The 25,455-nt window shown below is 48.9% G+C and overlaps 1 pseudogene; it reads left to right on the forward strand.

Annotated features, from left to right (window-relative positions):
• Positions 1 to 49: 49 nt before the first annotated feature.
• Positions 50 to 25,455, forward strand: part of LOC144497709 (H-2 class I histocompatibility antigen, Q7 alpha chain-like) — a 29,955-nt pseudogene continuing 4,549 nt past the window's right edge.

The following is a 25,455-nucleotide window of genomic DNA, read 5'->3' on the forward strand; positions in this document are numbered from 1 at the left end:
ATTCAGTATTTTCTATAACTCAATATGAAATATCTATTTAATCTTATTCATGGGGTCGTGGTCAGTGGACCAGACCGACTACGTGATTGTTTTCATGAGCATGAAAAACGGGAGAGTTCCTGATCCGTTTTTTGGGCGAGTTTTCTCTCCCAATCTTACACACTCTGTCTCTGAAAATATGGGCTGGTCCATTTCTGGCCACAAGAGGCAGTGGACGGGCCTTAATTCACCAGACAGCCTGCAGCTCAGATTGGAGCTACAAACTGCGCATGCACGAAAAAAGCAAAACATAAAGCAGCTCTCGTGGCAGAACCCCCCATCTCTGGCCAAGATATAGCCTCCCCCTCTCCCCCATGGACATCGGGAACCACCCCCCCAATATTACTGACCCCGTTACCCCCCCCATCCTGCCCCACTGGGCCCACTTGCATATGGTTCCTTCATCACCACCCTGACTCCAATTGCTGAGTAACATGACCCACTCTCTCCCCTGCCTCATCACAGAGGCACAAACTACCCCCATCAACAAATTCCACCCCCACCCCATTAGCACACCTGCAAGTGCTGACTTGGCTTCCCCTTCATGGTAACAAGGCAAACTTCATTAAACTTGCTGAAATGCTCTAACGGGTGTGTGACCCACCCAAACTGTCGGCAACTGATCTGCCCGAACAAGGAACAGCTTCATAAAAATCCCAAGGATGGACAGAGAGGCAGGCAGTGCAGGAAGATATGGCCTCCAGGAAGACAGCTCTGAGATTTTCAGAATCTGATCTGACCAGGTCGCTGGGGGGCAGTGGAGGTGAGGCGGGGCAGTGGAGGTGAGGCGGGGCAGTGGAGGTGAGGCGGGGCAGTGGAGGTGAGGCGGGGCAGTGGAGGTGAGGCGGGACACCCTCTTCCCCCAACAGGACGCCGCTTCAGTAAAAGCGATGGAAATGCAGCTTGGTAGGCAGTGGCAGCATGTGTTAGTGCGAGGGCACTGGCCAGGAGAACCGGGAAGCAGTGCCGCAAAAAACTGAGTGACCTAATCCGGGCATTCAAGGGCGAATGTTTAACCTCATTTGGCATCTTCCCACTCAATGGTCCCCAGATCCCCCAACCCCAGCACACTGCATGCTTCCAGTCCCTGACCCCTTGGCACCACTCTCCCCCCCACCCAGGAGTATCACAACGCTTATCCTCTGAGGGCCATCCCCTGATACCCTGCAGGAATCATGCCATCAGATTTTACATGGCTCCTTCTGTCCCCACAGGAGAAGTCCAACAGGTTTATTTGGTAGCACGAGCTTTTGGAATGCTGCTCCTTCATCAGGTGAGTGCCTCACTTACTTGATGAAGGAGCAGCGCTCCGAAAGCTCGTGTGACCAAATAATCCTGTTGGACTTTAACCTCGTGTTGTGAGACTTCTGACTGTGCCCACCCCAATCCAACGCCAGCATCTCCACATCATGCCCACAAGAGAAGAATGCCCATAATCTCCAGGAGAGGGTGGTGAGCCTGAAATCCGGGTCCTCAGCCCCTTTGAGGAGCGGGCACTGGAGTTTGTGCAACAGGAGCGGATGCAGACCATCAGTGACAGCATGGTCGGGCTGGAGCATAGAAGTGAGCATTTGCCAATCCTCCACTTTATGTTCTCCCTCCTTTGCACTTAACCTTGTGTCCTGTGTTGCAGGAAGTGACTCATTGCAGTCCCTATTGCTGCTCACACCCATCTGAGACCTGACAACTGTGGGTGGCACGGTAGCAAGTGGTTAGCACTGCTGCTTCACAGCTCCAGGGACCTGGGTTCGATTCCCGGCTTGGGTCACTGTCTGTGAGGAGTTTGCACATTCTCCTCGTGTCCGCGTGGGTTTCCTCCGGGTGCTCCGGTTTCCTCCCACTGTCCAAAGATGTGCGGGTTCGGTTGATTGGCCATGCTAAAAATTGCCCTTAGTGTCCTGAGATGCATAGGTGAGAGGGATTAGTGGGTAAATATGTCGGGATGTGGGGGTAGGGCCTGGGTGGGATTGTGGTCGGTGCAGACTCGATGGGCCGAATGGCCTCTTTCTGTACTGTCGGGTTTCTATGATTTCTGTGATTAGCTTGGAAGACACCTCAGATGATGCCAATAAAGGGACTTCCGAGGCTACCACCAATTTTGCAGCAGCTTCCACCTCGCAGTTCACCATCCAAGAGACTCTGACATCAGTGGATCAAGTTAGTGTTGAGGCATCTGGGTCACTCTCTGGTGCGCACAACACATCTGCTGATGTACATCAGGTGGGGGAAGTAATGCTGAGACCTCTGGCACGCGAAGGCCTGCCAGTGGCAAGGACTCAGTTGGCCCCAGGCTATATGCTGGGCCTCTGAGATCACTTCTCCCTCAGCTGCTGGAGATGCAGCAACAGAGCCAGGGAATGCAGGAGCGGCTGATGGCTACAATGGACCGACTGCGAGGCTGTTGGGAAGAGTCCCAAAGCTTTCAGGCAGACCAGCTATTGCCTGTCTTGTGTGGTTCCCAGGCCAACACTGCAAGCAGTCTTTGAGAACGTGGCCCAGTCACAGAAGGTCATAGCCGAGGGGCTGCAGAGCGTGGCTCAGTCTCAGAGGGCACTTTCTGCTGCCATTGACAGGCGGCTGCTGACTCAGAATGCCATTGCAGAGGGCTCGGCCACCATTCCAAGAAATCATAGAAATCATAGAAATCATAGAAACCCTACAGTGCAGAAGGAGGCCATTCGGCCCATCGAGTCTGCACCGACCACAATCCCACCCAGGCCCTACCCCCACATATTTACCCGCTAATCCCTCTAACCTACGCATCCTAGGACTCTAAGGGGCAATTTTTAACCTGGCCAATCAACCTAACCCGCACATCTTTGGACTGTGGGAGGAAACCGGAGCATCCGGAGGAAACCCACGCAGACACGAGGAGAATGTGCAAACTCCACACAGACAGTGACCCGAGCCGGGAATCGAACCCGGGACCCTGGAGCTGTGAAGCAGCAGTGCTAATCACTGTGCTACCGTGCCGCCAGTGGCAAGGACTCAGTTGGCCGTGCCAACTGAAAGAAAGCAGGTGGTCCTCCAGGACTGGCAGGGCCTGGTGACGCCGGAGCTTCTGCAGCTCACTGCAGAAGCACTGCCATCCTATGGAGTGACCCAGGAGCCCAAAGGAACCCCATGGGAGGAGGATGGGCTCGAGCCTATGCTGGGCCCTTCCACTCAAGAGACTGTGGCTGTGACGACCCTCTTCCTGACACCGGGGCATCTCAGGGGCAGCAGGGTGAAAAAGGTACCTGGATATCTGGAAGCCAGCAGGGCCCTCCAGAGGACGATCGCCAAGGGCATCACAGGCCACGGGGTGTGACAGACAGCTGGCCACCTCCACCACCAATGTACATCTTGTGGAGACACCGAGACATGGTGGTAGGTCATGTAAAGTTAAGAAGTTGTGACAGCACTAAGATAGCATGGACGAAGGGCAGTTAGATAAAATATTTAGGCACTTTAAAGTCTTATGTTCATATGTTATCACTTATCTTTAAGACATTTTTATTGGCACCAATAAATGTTCTTTCACTACCCACCTGTGACTAGCCTCTAACAGGAACGTACTTACCCCGATAATCACCAGAGGGACCTGCATGTTGAAATTCGTGGGGGAGGCCCCTCTACACACTGCCATTGAGAAAATGAAGGTGTTCAAATAAATCACTGGCTAAAGTGGGTGGCATGCATTGGCAGTGACTTACAGCATCTCTCATGGCATTTCAGAATCTACAAAAGTTTCTCTTCCCTCCCCCCACCCCACCCACCCCAGGGCCCTGCATGGGAGTTTAGTTATCCCTCACCCACTACAGGCGTGGGCCTAGGTGTCAGCATGCATGCAGAGCTCAGGTAGGAGTCAAACTAATTTGCACTATCAAAGTGGTGCATAGTGAGTCATCATCACTCTCCTGCCTGCCACAGAAACTCGCTGACACAGTGTACCCGGGCCCAGATGGGCTACATCCTAGAGTTCTAAAGGAGACAGCTGAAGAAATAGTGGAGGCGTTAGTTATGATCTTTCAAAAGTCACTGGAGTCAGGGAAAGTCCCAGAGGATTGGAAAATCGCTGTTGTAACCCCACTGTTCAAGAAGGGAACAAGAAAAAAGATGGAAAATTATAGGCCAATTAGCCTAACCTCAGTTGTTGGCAAAATTCTAGAATCCATCGTTAAGGATGAGATTTCTAAATTCTTGGAAGTGCAGGGTCGGATTAAGACAAGTCAGCATGGATTTAGTAAGGGGAGGTCGTGCCTGACAAACCTGTTAGAGTTCTTTGAAGAGATAACAAATAGGTTAGACCAAGGAGAGCCAATGGATGTTATCTATCTTGACTTCCAAAAGGCCTTTGACAAGGTGCCTCACGGGAGACTGCTGAGTAAAATAAGGGCCCATGGTATTCGAGGCAAGGTACTAACATGGATTGACGATTGGCTGTCAGACAGAAGGCAGAGAGTTGGGATAAAAGGTTCTTTCTCAGAATGGCAACCGGTGACAAGTGGTGTCCCGCAGGGTTCAGTGTTGGGGCCACAGCTGTTCTCTTTATATATTAACGATCTAGATGACAGGACTGGGAGCATTCTGGCCAAGTTTGCCGATGATACAAAGATAGGTGGAGGGGCAGGTAGTATTGAGGAGGTGGGGAGGCTGCAGAAAGATTTAGACAGTTTAGGAGAGTGGTCCAAGAAGTGGCTGATGAAATTCAACGTGGGCAAGTGCGAGGTCGTACACTTTGGAAAAAAGAATAGAGGCATGGACTATTTTCTAAACGGTGACAAAATTCATAATGCTAAAGTGCAAAGGGACTTGGGAGTCCTAGTCCAGGATTCTCTAAAGGTAAACTTGCAGGTTGAGTCCGTAATTAGGAAAGCAAATGTAATGTTGTCATTTATCTCAAGAGGCTTGGAATACAAAAGCAGGGATGTACTTCTGAGGCTTTATAAAGCACTGGTTAGGCCCCATTTGGAGTACTGTGAGCAATTTTGGGCCCCACACCTCAGGAAGGACATACTGGCACTGGAGCGGGTCCAGCGGAGATTCACACGGATGATCCCAGGAATGGTAGGCCTGACATACGATGAACGTCTGAGGATCGTGGGATTATATTCATTGGAGTTTAGGAGGTTGAGGGGAGATCTGATAGAAACTTACAAGATAATGAACGGCTTAGATAGGATGGACGTAGGGAAGTTGTTTCCATTAACAGGGGAGACTAGGACGCGGGGGCACAGCCTTAGAATAAAAGGGAGTCACTTTAGAACAGAGATGAGGAGAAATTTCTTCAGCCAGAGAGTGGTGGGTCTGTGGAATTCATTGCCACAGAGGGCTGTGGAGGCCGAGACGTTGAGCGTCTTCAAGACAGAAATTGATAAATTCTTGATTTCTTGAGGAATTAAGGGCTATGGGGAGAGAGCGGGTAAATGGAGTTGAAATCAACCATGATTGAATGGTGGAGTGGACTCGATGGGCCGAATGGCCTTACTTCCGCTCCTATGTCTTATGGTCTTATGGTCTTACCCAGACCCACCACTCTGGTGTTATAATGTTGCAGGAGATTGTAGGAGTGCAAGTTGGTGGTTGGGGGGAGGGCAGGGAATGGAACCCACATGCAGCAACAAAGGCCCCGAATGACCAAAACCTCCCTCACTGCCCTCGCATGACCCTTGCTGCCACCAGCCCTCCAGCGTCTGGGTCCTGTTGCTCTTCATTGTCTTCCTCCTCCTCTTCCTCCTGCTGGGCGACCTTCAAAATAAGGGGGGGGCGGTTCAGAACAGAGTTGAGGGGGAACTTCTTCTCTCAGAGGGTAGTGAATCTCTGGAATTCTCTGCTCATTGAAGTGGTGGAGGCTTCCTCGTTGAATATGTTTAAATCACGGGTAGATAGTTTTCTGATCGATAAGGGAATTAGGGGATATGGGGAGCAGGCGGGTAAGTGGAACTGATTCGCTTCAGATCAGCCATGATCTTGTTGAATGGCGGGGCAGGCTCGAAGGACCAGATGGCCTACTCCTGCTCCTATTTCTTATGTTCTTATGTTCTCCCCACTGACACCCCACTGGCCTCCAAGTCCTCCTCCTCCAAAACGTCTCCTCACTGCTGCGCCCAGGTTGTGTAGGGAGCAGCACACCACCACAATGAGGGACGATATCAGAGAGGGCCCCACCAGAGTGGTCCAGGCACCTGAACCGCAATTTGAGGAGCCCTATGCACCGCTCCACTATTTTACAGGTGGCACCGTGGGCCTCATCATATTGGGCCTCCTCCTCAGTCTCAGGCCTCCGCACAGGCAAGTCAGAAGCGAGTAACTCAATGTCCCCCACAAGCCATCCCTGCACTCTGGGCTCCTCCTCAAAGACATCCAGGACATCGGAACTCCTCAAGATAAAACTATCACGCACGCTGCCGGGGTGTCTGGCACAGACGTGCATTACATTCAGCTGATGGTCACACACCAATTGCACATTTATTGAATGGAAGCCCTTTCTATTCATGAATCTTCCTGGGTTCTTGTCCGGGGCCTTGAGGGCGATGTGGATGCAGTCTATAGCCCCCTGCACATCTGGCATCTCCACGATGGCTGCAACTCCTGCAGCCCGTGCTTCCTGCTGGGTCTGGTCCAGGTCAAATTTAATATACTGGCCAGTCTGGGCATACAGGGCATCCATGAACCTCCTTAACATGCTTGTGGATGGATGATTAGGAAATGCCACAAAGGTCTCCACTGGCGGTCTGGAAGGACCAAGTATCATAAAAATTTAAGGCGGCCATCACTTTCACAGCCACCGGGAGTGAGTGCCCCCCTGTGCCCCAAGGTATCAGGTTCTGCAACAAATGATACAAGTTTTGCACTGTCTCTTTTCGGAGCTGGAGCTTTTATAGATGAGGTGCTTTCCAGACCGATCCCGCTGCAGCGAACAAGGTGGTAAAGGCAGGTGAGCTGTGACGATTGGGAGTGAAGCTCGCTACTGACATTGTGATGAATGCAAAAACACCAAAATTGACGTTTCGCCCGTTTTGGCTCCCGATCGCACCGATTGTTTTTCCATGGTAAGAGGGGAATGAGTGCGAAAATGCGCGCCATTCCCGTGAGCCACTCTACGTTCAGGTTTAAGACATTTTCCTGCCGTAAAACTGGCATTAGAAGGTTGTAAAATCCCACCCAATGGGTTCACAGAGTGTGTATATTTTTATCAGCAGATGTTTGGAACAGTATGGCTCCCAATGCCATCTTATGAATAGGGTACTCTTTGTACTGATAATACAGGTGCGTCCCAGACGTGAGAATTCCTAACTGTCTGGACTTTAAGACAGTAGCCAATTTTTTTTTAACTTCAAGCTGTCACTGCAGCTGTCAACTTTCTTCTGCTGTGCGTTTCCTGCACTTTTCGGGTCTTGGTAGAAATGTGGCTGTTTTGCTTTTTTAAAACATTTTCCTCTTTAAAACTTGCAGCAATCTCAATTTCTTCTGTGAACCCTGAAGGTTCCTGCTTATTCTGAACTTCGGGTTAGTTGTCAGCCTGTCAGTTTTATGGTCCCGATTCTCTGCATCCTGCTGGAATCCTCGTGACCCTGGTTACGTTTTCTAAAGTTTGAGAACATGTATTTTTTTATTTGAAACAAGTAAATCAGTGCAGAGAATCCTGCCACCAAACTCTACGAGTTCTTATTTGTTTTTTTCTTTCATTCTGCATTTTCTTTGTTCTGATACCCTATCAGCATTTTTCTGCAGTGCAATTCAAATTCAGTGTTGGCTGGAATTTTACCGCCCCGTCCTCCACGGGAATCAGAGCGGGCGAGGGGCGGAGGATGGGAAGGGCTGTTGACCTTGGGCGGGATTTTACGGTTTCCAGACGAGCGAAGCCATAAAATCCCAACATGTCGTTCACAGTTGCAACAGAAAAATTTCCTTACTTTCGTTTTACTTAAAGCGTGGCATTACCACAAAGGTCTGTCGTCCTCATTGCTAATTTGTTACATTTTAATACGGTTAGATTAATCATTACACACTAAGGCGATTAAACACTGCTGCTGCCTTTTATTTTACTTCAGCAACTGAACTAACAAACAACCTGGATTCTGCAATTCCATCATGCACTGGCTTGCCAAGTACAACAAGCTAAACAAGGCACATAACACCTTCAGTGGATAACTGTGCTTTAGAAAATGTCTGACAGCTATGTGCAGCACTGACTGACCTTTTCTATGCGTGTAGAAATTCTTTAAATGCTAAAAGATCCCAAGGCACACTCGCTTCTCAAGAGGGTCAGACATAATTCAAAACTAGGACAAATTAATTTTAAAAATATTTCTCAAATTTGTGGTAAGCCAGAAGGCAGAACAAATGTAAAAAAAGCTAGAATGGATATTAAATAATTTGACACGGTTCAGGCTCTGTATAAATCAATGGGGACCGACAGCCCTTCACACTGCAGCTTAATATTGAGTCCTTCAGCTGTACCACCAGCGGGCACATGATAGATAATATATACTCATACTAATGAAAAATCACATGGTAAATTACTCATCCAGTTTGATGTCATCATGTAATCATCCGCAGATCACCCTGTTCAGTGAACCCGTGCTCAGGTTTCTGTCAGGTAGAAGTCGCACCAATGCAGGAGATACACAGAGTTTTGCTCTGTCCTCACTGCAAGCCATCATCACTCTCCTGCAGTGTCTGGTTACTGGGCTACCGGGCCCTGCCCATGAAAGGAGCAATCAGCAAGGGTTGCAGCATTCAGCTGGCAGCACACAAGCAATAAGGTCTCAGACCCCATGAGGTGCCATCCCTCTGCAAAATTACACCCCTATTGAAAAGGTTGTATTGGTATCATCAATAGTGGTCAAAGGAGATTGTGAAGTTGGAGACCTGGCACAACAACTTGCATGTACATAACACCGTTAATGTAGGAAAATGACCAAAGGAGTTTCACAGAAATAAATTGCTGTCAAGTTAAAAGGAATAAATATTTGGAAGGGTGCCCATAAGCTTGGTCAAAAGAAGATGGTTTCAGAGAGTATCTTAGAGGAGGAGAAGAAATGAAGAAATGAAGAGCCATAGGAAAGCTCCAGATGGTACATGATGGGAGAGGGAGAGACACAAAATATTCGCATCAGGCCAGACAGTTTGAAGTGGGACTGTTGTAGGACTGGAGGCTATTACAGAAGGGTGGCAAGGTGGCACAGTGGTTAGCACTGCTGCCTCACAGCTCCAGGGACCCGGGTTCAATTCTGGCCTCGGGTGACTGTCTACGTGGAGTCTGCACATTCTCCCAATGTCTGCGTTTCCTCTGGGTGCCCCGGTTTGCTCCCACAGTCCAAAGATGTGCAGATTAGGCTGATTGGCCAGGATAAATTGCCCTTTAGTGTCAGGGGAATCAGGTAAATACATGGGGTTACGGGGATAGGGCCTGGGTGGGATTGTTGTCGGTGCAGGCTCAATGGGCTGAATGGCCTCCTCCTGCACTGTCGGGATTCTATTTCTGAATTGCCATCATAAATAAAAGTAATAGATGAACATAGACTATGAAATGAGAAAAAAAACAGGAGATATTGAGGATATACTGCACAATTGTTTACTGTGCCGTTATCAAAGTGCAGCCATGGAAATAGACAGTGAGACAGCATTAGCTGCTACACAAAATATTCAAGTTCCAAGAGGTCAGAAGAATTATTGAAAATGAACAGTCTTGTGAACACTCTTATCGTGAAAGAGCAAAAGTTACAGCCTAACTCATCCACTAACCAATAACAAAGCTGTGGTGAACCATAGATGGTTACCACTATGGGTACTTGTACATATGTTACTCTTGTTACTGTTGGGGTTAGGGTTGGGGTGTTCCACCTGTTAGCATTGTTCTGTGGTACACTCCGGTTGGCTCCGCCTCCCTATAGGAGTATAAAGGTCACTGCACTTCCGAGTGACCCTTTAGTCTGGGATTGTATTGTTAAGCAGTATGCTCCATTCTTGTTGCTAATAAAAGGCTTTATTTCCCGGGTACGATCCAGCCTCCCGAGTGAATTAATCGCGCATCAATTTTATTGGCAACTATTTTGTTTGAAGAAAAAAAAACCATGAAGCAAATGTTAAAACCCGATCGGCGTACCTTAGATCCGCGTGCCGCTGGAGCGTCGAACACTTTCGACCATTGGTTGAAGTGTTTCCAGGATTATATCGACGCCTCAACAGCAATCCAAAACGACGCCGATAGATTGCGGGTCCTCCACGCAAGGGTAAGCGACACTGTGTATGCAACAATCCGTGATGCCCAAGACTACAAAGGGGCCATCGAGCTACTTAAGAAGTTGTACAACAAACCGCCAAACGAGATTCATGCTCGGCACCTACTAGCCACTCGACGGCGGCAGCCCGGCGAAACGACGGGACAGTACTTGCGCGAACTTCAGCAGCTAGTCAGAGCCTGCAATTGCAAGCCAGTGTCGGCTACCCAATATACTAACGATCTGATCCGAGATGCGTTCGTGGCGGGAATCGGCTCATCCTATATTCGCCTGCGGCTGCTAGAGCAAGGTAACTTGGACCTAGCTAAGACGGTGGAATTGGCTGATGCGATGGAAACGGCCTCCAGAAGTCTTGAAACTTACCCCACCGACCACGTGGGAACATCGTGGCAAGTACAGCCACCGACTCAACTCCACCCAGCGGCTCCTAGGAACTGTGCGATCGTGCTTTCAACCTCGGACCTGACGGTGGCGGCAGCTCCAGGTGGCCCGCGGTGCTATTTCTGTGGATTGGCGAAGCACCCTCGCCAGCGATGTCCGGCCAGAACGGTATTTTGCTCCACGTGAGGGAAGAAAGGGCACTATGCTAAAGTGTGCCGAGCGAAACCACCTTCGAAGCCAAGCAGTGCTGCGTGTGACTCTCCAGGACCTGTCTCCTCGTCTCCGGCTTCGTCGAGGTCTTCAACCACGTGCGATTCACGAGCGCCGCCATTCCTGCGGACGACGACGCAAGACACGTGCAACCTGCGAGTGCCGCCACTTTCAACACCATCGACCACGTGCGATCCATGGGCGCAGCCATTTTGGTCGACACCGACCGCAGACGACCAGCAGGGGTCATCATCATCGACCATCTCAGCTGCCTGCAGTTGCACTCAAGATTCAACGGTGGCGTCAATCATCCTGGACCAGGCCAAGCCTCACAGACTCGACAAGTCCATGATGGACATAGAGGTAAACGGACACCTGATACATTGTCTGTTTGACAGCGGGAGCACGGAGAGTTTCATTCATCCAGACACCGTGAAATGGTGCGGTCTCCGAGTACAGACTGTCAGACAGACAATTTCTATGGCGTCGAGGTCCCGATCTGTTACCGTTCTTGGGAGCTGCGTGGTAAACCTAACGGTGCGGGGCACAGTTTATGAGAACTTCAGGCTCCTCGTGTTACCGCACCTTTGCGCTCCGATACTCCTGGGACTAGACTTTATGGTCCACCTGAGGAGTGTGACCCTGCAGTACGATGGGCCACTCCCTCCACTTTCAGTGGGAGAACAGCAGCCTCCAAATTGCCCAGCGGGCTCCACGTGCAGTCTCTCGACACTCAGAATCACCCCGCCGTCTTTATTTGAAAATCTCGTGCCAGGCTGCAAGCCCATCGCAACTAAGAGCAGGCGTTACAGCCCTGAGGATCGGATCTTTATTCGATCTGAGGTTCAGCAGCTCCTCAGGGAAGGGATCATTCAACCTTGCACTAGCCCATGGAGAGCACAAGTCGTGGTGGTTAAGACTGGAGACAAGCCCCGGATGGTCATAGACTATAGTCAGACCATTAATAGGTACACGCAGCTGGACGCGTACCCTCTCCCGCGCATATCTGACATGGTCAACCAGATTGCGCAGTACCGGGTGTTCTCCACCATCGACTTGAAGTCAGCCTATCACCAGCTCCCCATTCGCCCAGAGGACCGAAAATATACGGCCTTTGAGGTGGATGGTCGTCTCTACCACTTTTTAAGGGTCCCCTTTGGAATCACGAATGGGGTCTCGGTCTTCCAGCGTGCAATGGACCGAATGGTGGACCAAAACGGGCTACGGGCTACCTTCCCGTACCTGGACAATGTCACTATCTGCGGCCATGACCAGCAGGACCACGATGCCAACCTCCTAAAGTTTTTACGCACTGCGTCTCGCCTGAATCTGACCTATAACAGGGAGAAGTGTGTATTCAGCAAGCGCCGCCTCGCAATTCTCGGATACATGGAGGAAAACGGGGTCCTCGGCCCTGATCCAGACCGTATGCGTCCCCTCCTTGAAATTCCCCTACCCACCAGCGTCAAAGCACTGAGAAGATTCTTAGGCTTCTTCTCGTATTACGCACAGTGGGTTCCCAATTATGCGGACAAAGCCCGTCCGCTCATAAAGTCTACCTCTTTTCCCCTGGCAGCAGAGGCTCGCTTAGCCTTTGAAGGGATAAAAGCTGACATTGCGAAGGCCACGATGCACGCTGTCGATGAGTCCATCCCCTTCCAGGTGGAGAGTGATGCATCTGATTTCGCCCTGGCCGCCACACTTAACCAGGCGGGCAGGCCCGTCGCCTTTTTCTCTCGCACCCTCCAAGGCCCTGAAATTTGGCACTCCGCTGTGGAAAAAGAGGCTCAGGCCATTGTGGAGGCCGTCCGGCATTGGCGCCATTACTTGGCTGGAAAACGTTTTACCCTGCTCACGGACCAGCGGTCCGTGGCATTCATGTTCAACAACACGTTAAGGGGTAAGATCAAAAATGATAAAATCTTGAGGTGGAGAATTGAACTCTCCACCTACAACTATGATATCATGTACCGTCCGGGGAAGCTCAATGAGCCCTCAGATGCCCTGTCGTGTGGAACATGCGCAGTGTGCACCAGGACCGGCTACAGGCCCTCCACAATGATCTCTGCCATCCGGGGATCACTCGGCTCTTCCATTTTGTAAAGGCCTGGAATCTGCCCTACTCCGTAGAGGATGTCAGGTCAATAACTCGAAGCTGCCAGGTATGTGCTGAATGCAAGCCGCACTTCTACAGACCTGACAGGGCACACCTCATTAAGGCCACTTGCCCTTTTGAACGACTGAGTGTTGATTTCAAGGGCCCCCTTCCTTCGACAGATCGGAATGCGTACTTCCTCAACGTGGTTGACGAGTACTCACGATTCCCTTTTGCCATTCCCTGTTCAGACATGACCGCTGCCATGGTTATCAAAGCCTTGCGGGATCTTTTCACCCTGTTTGGTTACCCCAGTTATATCCACAGTGATAGGGGTTCGTCGTTTATGAGTGACGACTTGAGGCAATACCTGCTCTCTAAAGGGATTGCCTCAAGTAGAACTAAGAGTTACAACCCATGGGGTAATGGACAGGTCGAAAGAGAAAACGCTACAGTCTGGAAGGCTGTCTTACTGGCGCTGAGGTCTAAGGGTCTTCCAGTCTCCCGTTGGCAAGAGGTACTTTCTGATGCGCTCCATTCAATCCGGTCCCTCCTGTGTACGGCAACCAATGCTACCCGACATGAGCGGATGTTTACCTTCCCTAGGAAGTCTTCCTCTGGGACCTCACTGCCGTCTTGGTTGACGTACTCAGGACCTGTCCTCCTGGGGCGGCACGTTAGGACCCGCAAGTCCGACCCTTTGGTTGAACAGGTCAATCTCCTCCACGCCAACCCTCAATATGCCTATGTAGCATATCCTGACGGGCAAGAGGACACGGTCTCTATTCGAGATCTGGCGCCTGCAGGGGACCTGGAAAACCCCGTCGCTCCCGCACCCCTGGTTAGGGACCCCTTGCCCTTTATCTCCCCTCCTGACACGGCGCGGGCAGTATCGGGACCACCACTTAATCCTCTTACTCCCGTGTACAGCTTGCCTGAGTCCAGGAGATTGTCGCCACCTCGTGGTCCACCCATCCGTGAGGAACTGGAGGAGTCACTGGACACCGCCTTGGAAAGAGGGTCATCACGGTCACCAGAACCGGCGCTACCGCCAGTGTTGAGGAGGTCGCAGAGACGGTGCGGCCCTCCGATACGACTTAACTTGTGAATATCTGGACAGTTCGTACTGTTTTTTTTTGCCCACCGGCCTTTGTTTTTAAAGGAGGGGTGAATGTGGTGAACCATAGATGGTTACCACTATGGGTACTGAACCATAGATGGTTATCACGATGGGTACTTGTACATATGTTACTCTTGTTACTGTTGGGGTTAGGGTTGGTGTGTTCCACCTGTTAGCATTGTTCTGTGGTACAATCCGGTTGGCTCCGCCTTCCTATAGGAGTATAAAGGTCACTGCACTTGCTAGTGACCCTTTAGTCTGGGATTGTATTGTTAAGCAGTATGCTCCATTCTTGTTGCTAATAAAAGCCTTTATTTCCCGGGTACGATCCAGCCTCCCGAGTGAATTAATCGCACATCAAAAGCCAGGGAATAAAGTCAAATAATAATATTCGTCAAAGATAGCCTTTCAGATTGCAACTTAAATAGAAATCAGGCCACATTGTCTGCTTCCAGCTGCACATGAAGAAAAAGACCGATTTCAAAACTGACTGCCCAATTAAAGGCTGGCCAGTTTGAAAAACTGGACATTGGTGCAGCGCTTCCAGCAAGGGCGGGAGCTTGACAGGCGCCGGGTTAAATAGTGACTCAGAGTGGGGTATAAAATGAGCCCAGCCAGCTCCCTCACGGCTGTCAAGAGTTGGGGAGGAGTTTAAGTGAGCTGTCGATAAGTGAGTGGAAAATCTGGCACAATTGATAGTCTCAGCGCCCAGTGGGCATGGCAGGTGGGATTTCAATGCTGGTGGGCACTCTGACCTATGATTCTCTTACAATTGTCTGCGCACTCTGATGGAGACAGTTAAGTGTTCAGCATGAACCATTAATGCCACAGGATGACAAGAGGCTACGCAACCAGACAAACAAGGCCTGGATGGAGGTGGCTGTCCAGGGGAGTGGACATGATGTGGATCCACAGTTCAATGATCTTCCGCGTTCCACAAGGGTGATACGGAACTGAGTATAGATTTAATAGAATCCCTGCAGTGCAGAAGGAGGCTATTCGATCCATCGAGTTTGCACAAACTCGCCGACAGAGTTTTACCCAAACCGACCTCCGGCACCATTCCTGGAATCCCACACATTTACCCTGCCAATCCCCCTCATCTTGGGACACTAAGGGGCAATTTAGCACAGCCAATCCACTGAACCTGCACATCTTTGGCCTGTGGAAGGAAACCAGAGCACACAGACGAAACGCACAGAGACAAGGGGAGGATGTGCAAATGCCGCACGGACAGTTACCCGAAGCCGGAATTGAACCCAGGTCCCTGGCGCTATGAGGCAGCAGTGCTAACCACTGTGCCCGGCAAGATGGCTTGGATGATGACCATAAGTTGCGGCACTCAGGGGTGTGAAATGCATACCGTGAACAGCCATATGTCCATCTACTTGCCAAGAGTGAGAGATGGGTGAGGAGTGCCAATCTGATGAGCAACTCAAGCTGGCTCTCAGGATGCATGGCTCACAAAGCTGGAATGCTGTTGCAGGTTGAGAATGGATGAATGAATGCATTTGTTTCTGTTCAGAAGAGAAAGAAACATGTGCTGGAGCGCACACAAACAGGTGGTGGGGTCCCCAACACCCAGATCCTGTCCAGGTTTGAGATGACGCCCAGGACATGGAATGCAAGTGATGAGGAAGACCCACAGGTTCCAGAGTGGCATGGGTCTCAGAGGACGATAAAAGTGCAGTGGACAGATGAGAAACTGGAATGTGCGAGAAAGGGCAGGGTCATGGCATCTTCAATGAGAAGTTTGAATCCTGAGCACCCAAAAACAGAAAATGCTGGATAAACGCAGTAGGTCTGACAGCATCTGTGGAGAGATAAACAGAGTTCAAGTTTTGGGTCCCTATAACCCATCTGAAGAACTAAGTACCCATTGCTTGGCCATTCACAATGACAGCGAGGCATGCGTCCATTGAAATGGGGCTTCCAAGCAACACAGCAATTATGGGGTTAAAATGATTATCAGACGCTAAGCTTATAAAGTGCAGTCTTGTGAGTCACACGGTTTGTTTCAGTAAACAACATTACAAACACTTCTCATGAGGACATTCTGTTGGATGATCCTTGGCATCCTTCGCACCCACTTTGAGCCAGCATGTCTGTCCCTCAGACAGACATTAGTGCTAATGTTATTTCCTAACTGAAAACAATGGACCCTGAACTGTCCCTCCAAAGTTGATATTTATGTGAAGATTTCTCTCCTTCCGTGACAGGGGTAAATGGATTATGTTTTTTGGCTGAGACTTATGACTGTGTGACCAAATTCCGTTCCAACTCCATTTTCAAGTTTGTTGATGACACCACCATAGTGGGTCGGATCTCAAACAGTGATGAGATGGAGTACAGGAAAGAGGTAAAGAATCTGGTGAAATGGTGCAATGACAATAATCTCTCCCTCAATGTCAGTAAAGCAAAGGAGATTGTCATCGACTTGAGGAAGCGTAGTGGAGGACATGTCCCTGTTTACTTCAGTGGGGATTAAGTGGAAATGTTCGAAAGGTTCAAGTTTTGAGGTGTCCAGATCACCAACAACCTGTCCTGGTCCCTCCAGGCCAACATTATAGTTAAAAAAACCACCAACGCCTCTACTTTCTCAGCAGGCTAAGGAAGTTTGGCATGTCCGCTGAAACTCTCACCAATTTTTACAAGTGCACCATAGAACACATCCTTTTTGGACGTATTACAGCTTGGTATGGCTCCTGTTCTGACCAAGACCACAAAAAACGACAAACGGTTGTGAACGTAGCCCAGTCATCACGCAAACCAGCCTCCCATCCATTGACTCAGTCTACACTTCCCATGCCTCGGAAAAACAGCCAGCATAATCAAGGACTCCACGCACCCCAGCCATACTCTGATCCACCTTCTTCCGTCTAAAAAAGATACAAAGGTCTGAGATCACACACCCACCAACTCAAGAGCAGCTCCTTCCCTGCTGCCATCAGACTTTTGAATGGACCTACCATATATTAAGCTGATCTTTCTCTACATCCTAACTATGACTGTAACACTATATTCTGCATCCTCTCCTTTCCTTCTCCCCTATGTACTTGATGAACAGTATGCTTTGTCTGTATAGCGTGCAAGAAACAAGACTTTTCACTGTACACCAATACAGCTGACAAGAATAAATCAAAATCAAAGAATCACAATGGCCTCCTCATTTTTTTAACTGGTTAACATGGTGGTGATTATCCTGTGGTGTCTCTTTGATAGTGTCAGTTCTGTTGTCGGGGATACCGTGATTGTAACAAAACAAGAATTGTACATGAACTGTTTTGAAACTCTGTTATGTTGGAGAAGTCTCCTGGTTTACTCGTCGAGATTGTTTCCCCAACTGTATAAAAGAATAAAGGCTGCTTGACATTTGAACAAAAGATCCTGTGAGTGTTGGTTTAAAATATTGCACAACACTGTTTTGGCAAGCAACCGTCATGCTTACACAGACACTGAGTGATGATGTTCTTAACTGACATACAGATTCACCGAGCAATTTTTATTTATTAGTCACAAGTAGGCTTACAGTAACATTGCAATGAAGTTATTGTGAAAATCCCCGAGTCATCACACCTCAGCGCCTGTTTGGGTACACTGAGGGAGAATTTAGCATGGTCAATCCAGCTAACCTGCACATCTTTGGACTGTGGGAGGAAACCGGAGCACCCGGAGGAAACCCACACAGACACGGGGAGAATGTGCAAACTCCACACAGACAGTGACCCAAGCCAGGAATCGAACCCAGGTCCCTGATGCTGTGAGGCAGCAATGCTAACCACTGTGTCACCCTGCTGCCAATACAAGCACAGCAGCTGAAATGAAAAACAGGGCAGAGAAGTTAGCCAAAAAGCAAGGTTTGCTCAGTCCAAACACACGGAGACAATTCTGCCCGGAGACAGGCTTTTGCAAGATTCAAGCTCAGACAATTGAAAACCAGAGATGCTCCAGAACACATCAGCAAGTATAAAAGGTCAGTTAGACATTTCCTGACAAATCACCACTAGGTACATGGGGCAGATGTGCCTCAGTAAAACAAAGCCAGGTGCATACTCTGAGCAAAAAATCAGACACCGAGGCCCAAAGCAGACACATACAAGGGGTTCACCGTTCGCAAGCCATCGGAAACCATTAATGATATTTCAATATGATAAAACCAATTAACTCAATACCCCTGATTGATCAAGTCCTTGGAAAATTCCAGAAGGTAGCCAGAAAGGTATTAAAACCCAGCGCTGAGAGGATTCGACCTGACCCCCAGCCTATTGAAAAGCACATCTGGACATGGCAAAGATCAGAGCAGCTTGTCCTCTGGAGATACTCTGAACCAGACAACACCCAACTTTCACTTCTCTTATATCCTGTGATACATTTCCATTTACTATGTTCAGTTGTTCCTCCTCTCTTGTTGGGATTCTCATATCCTGGGTAATAAAAGAGTTCTGAACATATTATAGCAATTCCATTTCAGTATCTCCTTTATCTACTTCTTCTGACCAATTAATATCAGGAGAGTTGAAAGTCTACATGATGACATTTTTTACTTGTTTCTCCAATTTGTCTGTATATTTCATCTCTCTCCCTTTCACTAATCGGTGGTCTGTATATTACAATATTATTTTTGAAACTTGTTGGTCGCCTCATGAGGAGCGTCAGAGGATGCAGCAGGATACAGATCGGTTGGAGACTTGGGTGGAGAGAAGGCAGATGGAGTTTAATCTGGACAAATGTGAGTTAATGCATTTTGGAAGGTGTAATACAGATGGGAAATATACAGTAAATGGCAGAACCCTGAAGAGTATTGATCGGCAGAGGGATCTGGGTGTACAGGTACACAGGTCATGAAAGTGGCAACGCAGGTGGAGAGGGTAGTCAAGAACGCACATGACATGCTTGCCTTCATCAGCCAGGGCACTGAGTTTAAAAATTGGCAAGTCATGTTGCAGCTTTATAGAACCTTAGTTAGGCCCCACTTGGAATATAGTGTTCAATTCTGCTCGCCATACTACCAGAAGGATGTGGAGGCTTTGGAGAGGGTACAGAAAAGATTTACCAAGATGTTGCCTGGTATGGAGGGCATTAGCTATGAGGAGAGGTTCAAAAACTTGGTTTGTTCTCACTGGAACGACGGAGGTTGAGGGGCGACCTGATAGAAGTCTACAAGATTATGAGAGGCATGGACAGAGTGGATAGTCAGAAGCTTTTCCCCAGGGTGGAAGAGTCAATTACTGGAGGGCATAGGTTTACGGTGCGAGGGGCAATGTTTAAAGGAGGTGTACAAGGCTAGTTTTTTTTACAGAGGGTGGTGGGTGCCTGGAACTCGCTGCCAGGGAACGTAGTGGAAGCAGATATGAAAATGTGATTTTTAAAGGGCGTCTTGACAAATACATGAATAGAATGGGAATAAAGGAATATGGTCTGTTCCTGTGCTGTAATTTTCCTTGTTCTTTGGAAATCTTTTGTTCACTGTCCTTTATCTTTCATTACTCCTCTGTGAAGTGTGTTTGACGTTTTCTGGGTTAAAGGTTTTGTTCACAGGTAAGTTTTTATTCTTGATAAATTTGCTTAAGAGGTCCAAACCATTATTTGTTGAGATAGACATTGCACAACTTTTCAAACTCCATGCATTTTCAAGCTGTGGTTCAGGGACTATTTTCAAATGGATTTTTAATCACAGATCACCCATGTCCCTAAATGGGGAAACTGGTGTCCTGGGACAATTTGTAATTTGCCCCCATCCCTCTTATATTTATTGATATTTCTTATATTTACGGTCCCTTATTTCTTCCCCTGCATTCGAGTTTCATTGTATCACAAGTCAGTGAAAGGTGGAGGGCAGGTGGTGACATAGTGGTGTTCACAAAATCATACAGTGTCGAAGAGGCCCTTCAGCCCATCGAGTGACACCAACACTGAATTTACCGACCGAATGCCATGTACCAGCACTTGGCCCATAGCCTTGAATGCTTTTATGTGCCAAGTGCTCATCCAGGTATTTTTGAAAGGATGTGAGACAACTTGCCTCTCCCACCCTCCCAGGCAGCGCATTCCAGACTCTGGGTAAAAAGGTTTTTTGCTCACATTCCCCGAAACCTCTTGCTTTCATTTTGAACTTGTGTCCCCTCGAGACTGACCCTTCAACTAATGGAAACAGCTGCTCCTTATCCACCCTCTCCATGTCCTTCATAATCTTATACACCTCCATCAGGTTGCCCTTCAGTCTTCTCTGTTCCAACAAAAACAACCCAAGCCTATCCAACCTCTCCTCATAACTTAAATGTTCCATCCCAGACAACATTCTGGTGAATCTCCTCTGCACTCCCTCCAGTCAAATCACATCCTTCCACAATGTGACGACCAGAACTGCACAGTATTTTAGCTGTGACCTCAACAAAGTTCTATACAACTCAGTTAAAGTTTAAAGTTTTAAAGTTTATTTATTATTAGTGTCACAAGTAGACTTACATGAAATCACTGTGAAAATCCCCTAGTTGCCACACTCCCGGCTCCTGTTCAGGTACACTGAGGGAGAATTTAGCATGGCCAATGCACCTAACCAGCACGTCTTTCGGACTGTGGGAGGAAACCGGAGCACCCAGAGGAAACCCACGCAGACACGGGGAGAACGTGCAAACTTCACACAGTCACCCAAGCTGGGAATGAAACCTGGGTCCCTGGCGCTGTGAGGCAGCAGTGCTAATCACTGTGGCACTGTGCCGCCCCATGGAACTGCATGACTTCCCTGCTTTTGTAATCTATGCCTCAATTGATAAAGGTCTATGTCTTTTCCATCGCCCTATTAACATGCCTTTCTGCCTTCAGAGATCTATGGATAAACACGCCAAGATCCATCTGTTCCACATAACTTCCTAGTGTCATGGTGTTTATTGAATACTTCCTTGTCAAATTACTCCTTCCAAAGTGTATCACCTCACACTTTTCAGGGTTAAATTCTATCTGCCACTTATCTGCCCAATTGCCGATCCCGTCTACACCTTCTTGTAGCCCAAGACACTCAACCTCCATGTTAACCACCCAGCCAATCTTTGTGTCACCCCCGAGCTTACTGATCCTACTCCCCACGTAGTCATCTATGTCGCTTATATGAATGATGAATAATAGGAGACCCAGCACAGATCCCTGTGGAATTCCACTGGGCACTGGCTTCCAGTCACTAAAGCAGCCCTTTGTCATCAGCCTCTGTCTCCTACAACTCAGCCAATTTTAAATCCACCTTATCAAATTACCCTTGTCGAAGGTTTTGCTGAAATCCATATAAATCACATCAACTGCACTATCGTCACCTACACAACTCGTCACCTCCTCAAAAAACTCAATCAAATGTTAGGCATGACATCCCAATGATAAAGCCATTTTGACTATCCCTGATCAAACCTTGCCTCTCCAAGTGGAGAAAGATTCTCTCCTTCTGAATTTTCTCCAATAGTTTCCCTACCCTGACGTGACAATGGTTTAGCTCGACAACCCTTCTTAAACAGCGGAACCACATTAGCTGTTCTCCAGTCTTCTGGCACCTCCCCCATGGCCAATGAGGAATTAAAGATTTGGGTCAGTGCCCCTGCAATCTCCTCCCTTGCTTCCCACAACAGCCTATGACATGATTTGTCCACTTCTAAGGCTGCCAGCACCTCCAAAACCTTGTCACTCCCTCTATCAATTTACTCAACAACCTCAGTCTCTCTCCCTGAATTCCATACCTTCATCCTCATTTTCTTGGGTGAAAACAGAGGCAAAGTATTCATTCAACACTCCACCGATGTTCTCTGGCTCCACCTACAGATTGCCCCCTGGTCCAGAATGGGCCCTATTCTTTCCATGGTTCTCCTCTTTCCATTGATATACTTCTAGAATATCTTGAGCTTTTCCCTCCTTTTACCAGCCAGAGCTTTCTCAAATATCCTCTTTACTCTCCTGATTGTTTTCTTAAGCTCCACCTTGCACTTTCTGTACTCCACCAATGCCTCCACTGATTTGCTCCCCTTGTATGTGCTAAAAGCCTCCCTCATACTTCTCATTATATCCCGAATATCTCTGGTCATCCATGGTTCTCTGGGCTTGTTACTCCTTCATATCACTCGAGAAGGAAGTTGGGCATGGGGGAAGCTGGGGGTAGGGGAGGGGTGAAGTTGGGGGAGGGGATGAAGTTGGGGGAGGGGGTAAATTTGGGGAGGGGGTAAATGTGGGGAGGGAGGCGGGGGTAAGTTGGGATGGGGGAGGGGGTGAAGTTGGGGGTAGGAGTAAAGTTAGGGAGGGAGGAGGGCATAAATTGAGGGTGGGGTAAGAGGGTGAAGTTGGAGGTGGGATTGGGTGTGATGGTGGATGCAGGGTGCAGCTTGGGGAGGGATTATGTTGGGAGTATGGGAGGGGGGTGAAGTTGGGGTGGGGGTAAAGTTAGGGGTGTGGGTGAAGTTGGGAGGGGGGTGAAGTTGGGGGTGGGTGGGGGTGAAGTTGGGAGTGAAGTTGTGGGTGGGGGTGAAGTTGGGTGTGTTGATGGGGTGAAGTGGGTGAGGGTGAAGTTGGGGGAAGGGGTGCTGATGGGAGCGGGGATGAAGTTGGGGGAGGGGGTAAGTTGGGGGTAAGGAAGGGAGTGAAGTTAGGGTTTTGGGAGGGGCTGAAGTTGGGGGTGGAGGTGAGGGAGGGGTAAGGGATGCGGGTGGGGGGTGGTGGGGATTCAGGGAGTTTAACGATTGTCCCCGCGTGACAGCTGCTTGCTCTTTTCTCAGATATCCTGACTATCTCTGATCATCCACGGTTCTCAGGGCTTGTTACTCCATATCACTCGAGAAATACGTTAGAGGGGGTAAGGTAGGGGGTGAAGTTGGCAGTGGGGGTGGGAGTGCAGTTGGGGTAAAGTTAGGGGCGAAGTTGAGGGTTGGGCGAGGGTGAAGCTGGGGTGGGGGAGGATGGAAATTGGGGGAGGGGTGGTGCAAGTGAGGTTCGAGGATGGGGAGGTAGTTTTTAGGGGGTGGGGTAGGGGTTGGGGATCAGGGGGAGAGGTTGGGGTTCTGGGTGGAGGGGTTGGGGTTCGGGGGGTTTAACGGCTGCTTCCCGTGTGACAGCCGCTCATGCTTTTCTCTGATTCAAACTCCCGCGCAACCGCCACTCGGAGCGTCAGAACTACATCTCCCATCAGGCACTGGGGAAGCCCCTGGTTCCACACTGCCGCTCAGCACCGCCAGGCAGCATGGGTAATGTAGTTCACAGCCAATGAGCTCCTCGTGCTGGGTGGGGGGGCGTGGGGGGCGGTCGTTCACACCATGGAGACTAAATAATCCTTCAAAAAACACCAGGAACAAACCTGCTTCAATTGTTCAACAAAATCACAGAGAAGCTTCATCATAATGGGTTATGAGGTGCTGTAGATGGGGATAGTTTTCCAGAGTGTAGCTGAGCAGAGACACCTTGGTGCCCATGTGTATTTTCACACAGATTAGGAATGATTCAATTCCAAGTCAGGATGGTCAGTGACTGGAAGGGGAATTTCCAGGAGCTGCTGTTCCCATCCAGCTGCGGCTCATTTCTGTCTAAGTGGCAGGAATGGGGGGGTTCGAAGGGTTTTTTTTGGTTCCACATTCGAGGTCAGCATTGTTTGCCCATCCCTAATTGCCCTGGGGTGGTGGTGCTGAGCTGCCTTTTGGAGCCGCTGCAGTCCCTGAGTTGTAGGTACTCCCCCAGTGCTGTTAGGGAGAGAGGTCAGGGTCCTGACCCAGCGCAGGAGCTGTGCTGGGTCGCTGCAGAGCTTGTAGATGGTGCACATTGCAGCCAGTGTGTGTGGGTGGTGGGGGAAGTGAAGGTTTAGGGTGATGGATGGGTGCCAGTCGAGAGGGTTAGTTTGAGCTGGAGAGCATCGAGATTCATAACTATTTTGCTTGAGCTGCCACTAATCCAGGCAAGTGGAGAATATTCCATCACACTCCTGACTTGTGCCTCGGAGATGGTGGACTTGCTTTGGGGAGCTGGTCTCCGCGAATAAGAACTTATAATGAAACGGTTCCAAATCTTTAGATTCCAATCCCAGTTAGAGTCACAGAAACGACTAGGGTTGCAAACTCCATCTGAGACTGTGCCCCACACTGAGACCCATGTGGAGTCTGCCATTTCCCTGTGTGTCTTCCATCTCAGGATTTTGTTCCTCCATGTTTGTGTGTGTGAAAGTGGGAAAGGATCTGAATATAGAACAGAGGATGCTGGAGAAACTCAGCAGGTCTGGCAGCATCTGTCGGGAGAGCAAACAGTCAACATTTTGAGTTTTTGTTTTTGTTTCAGATTCCATCATCCGCAGTAATTTGCTTTCAACATTTTGAGTCTGTTTGTTGCTTCCTCAGAACTGAAGAGCGGAGGAATGACATTAAACTGTAACTGTGAGAGATTGCAACAAGATGTAGCAACCTTCAGAACATGAGATGATCGTATGGTGTGGGAGTGAGGCGGGGAGGGTGGAAAGAGAGGATTATTGTATTCAAACAGTAAATGTATGGGATATTTTTTTTAAAGGAGTTTAAGATGGAGTAAAAAGGTCCCAGTCTAAAGTTGTTGAACTCAATATTGGGTCCAGAAGGCTGTAACAGGCCTAATCAGCAGATGAGGTGCTGTTCTTCCAGTTTGCATTGGGCTTCACTGGAACATCACAGTAGGCCAAGGGCAGGCATGTAGGCATGAGAGCAAGATGGTGAGTTACAATGTCAAGCAACAGGAAGGTTGGGGTCATGCTTGCAGAATGAGTGAAGATATTCCACAAAGGAGTCACCCCAGTCTGCGTTTAACCTTCCCAAAGTAGAAGAGACTCCATTGGGAACAGTGAATACATTTAAACCAAACTGAATAGAGTGCTGGTGAAACGCGACTGAACCTGAAAGGAATGTTTGGGGCCTTGAGCGGTGGGAAGGAGGACGTAAAGGGGCAGGTGTCACACCTTCTGTGAGTGCCTGGGAAGGGTATGAGAAGTTGGGTGTGACTGACAGCTCAATAGACACTACCACTCGCTCCACCAAAAACATCTTCATTTCCCCTGTGGGTCGTGTCCTCATCATCTCACTGATCCCACTCACCATCCATACAAACCAGGTATCTGTCCTGGCAAATGTGTGCTGTTAGTTTTTTAAATTATGTCTTCTGCAGTTAAGCAGCTTTGGTTTTTTTTCTTGTTTTCTTGGCTGTCTGGTTAGAAGTCCTTTTATTGCTGCTTCAATTGCTTAAATGGGGTTTTGTTTATTTTTACTCTGGGCCTCAGGTACTTTCTGGGATCTTTTATGACCCTGAATTGTGAGAGGGAAGATTGATTGACAAGTCAAAGTCAGTGGTTCCTCCCTAGGAAAATCTAAGGATTCATCTTCAGTTTTGGTTTTAGAATCAGAAGCTGC

Source organism: Mustelus asterias, chromosome 8, assembly GCF_964213995.1.
Source record: "Mustelus asterias chromosome 8, sMusAst1.hap1.1, whole genome shotgun sequence".
Taxonomy (NCBI): Eukaryota; Metazoa; Chordata; class Chondrichthyes; order Carcharhiniformes; family Triakidae; genus Mustelus; species Mustelus asterias.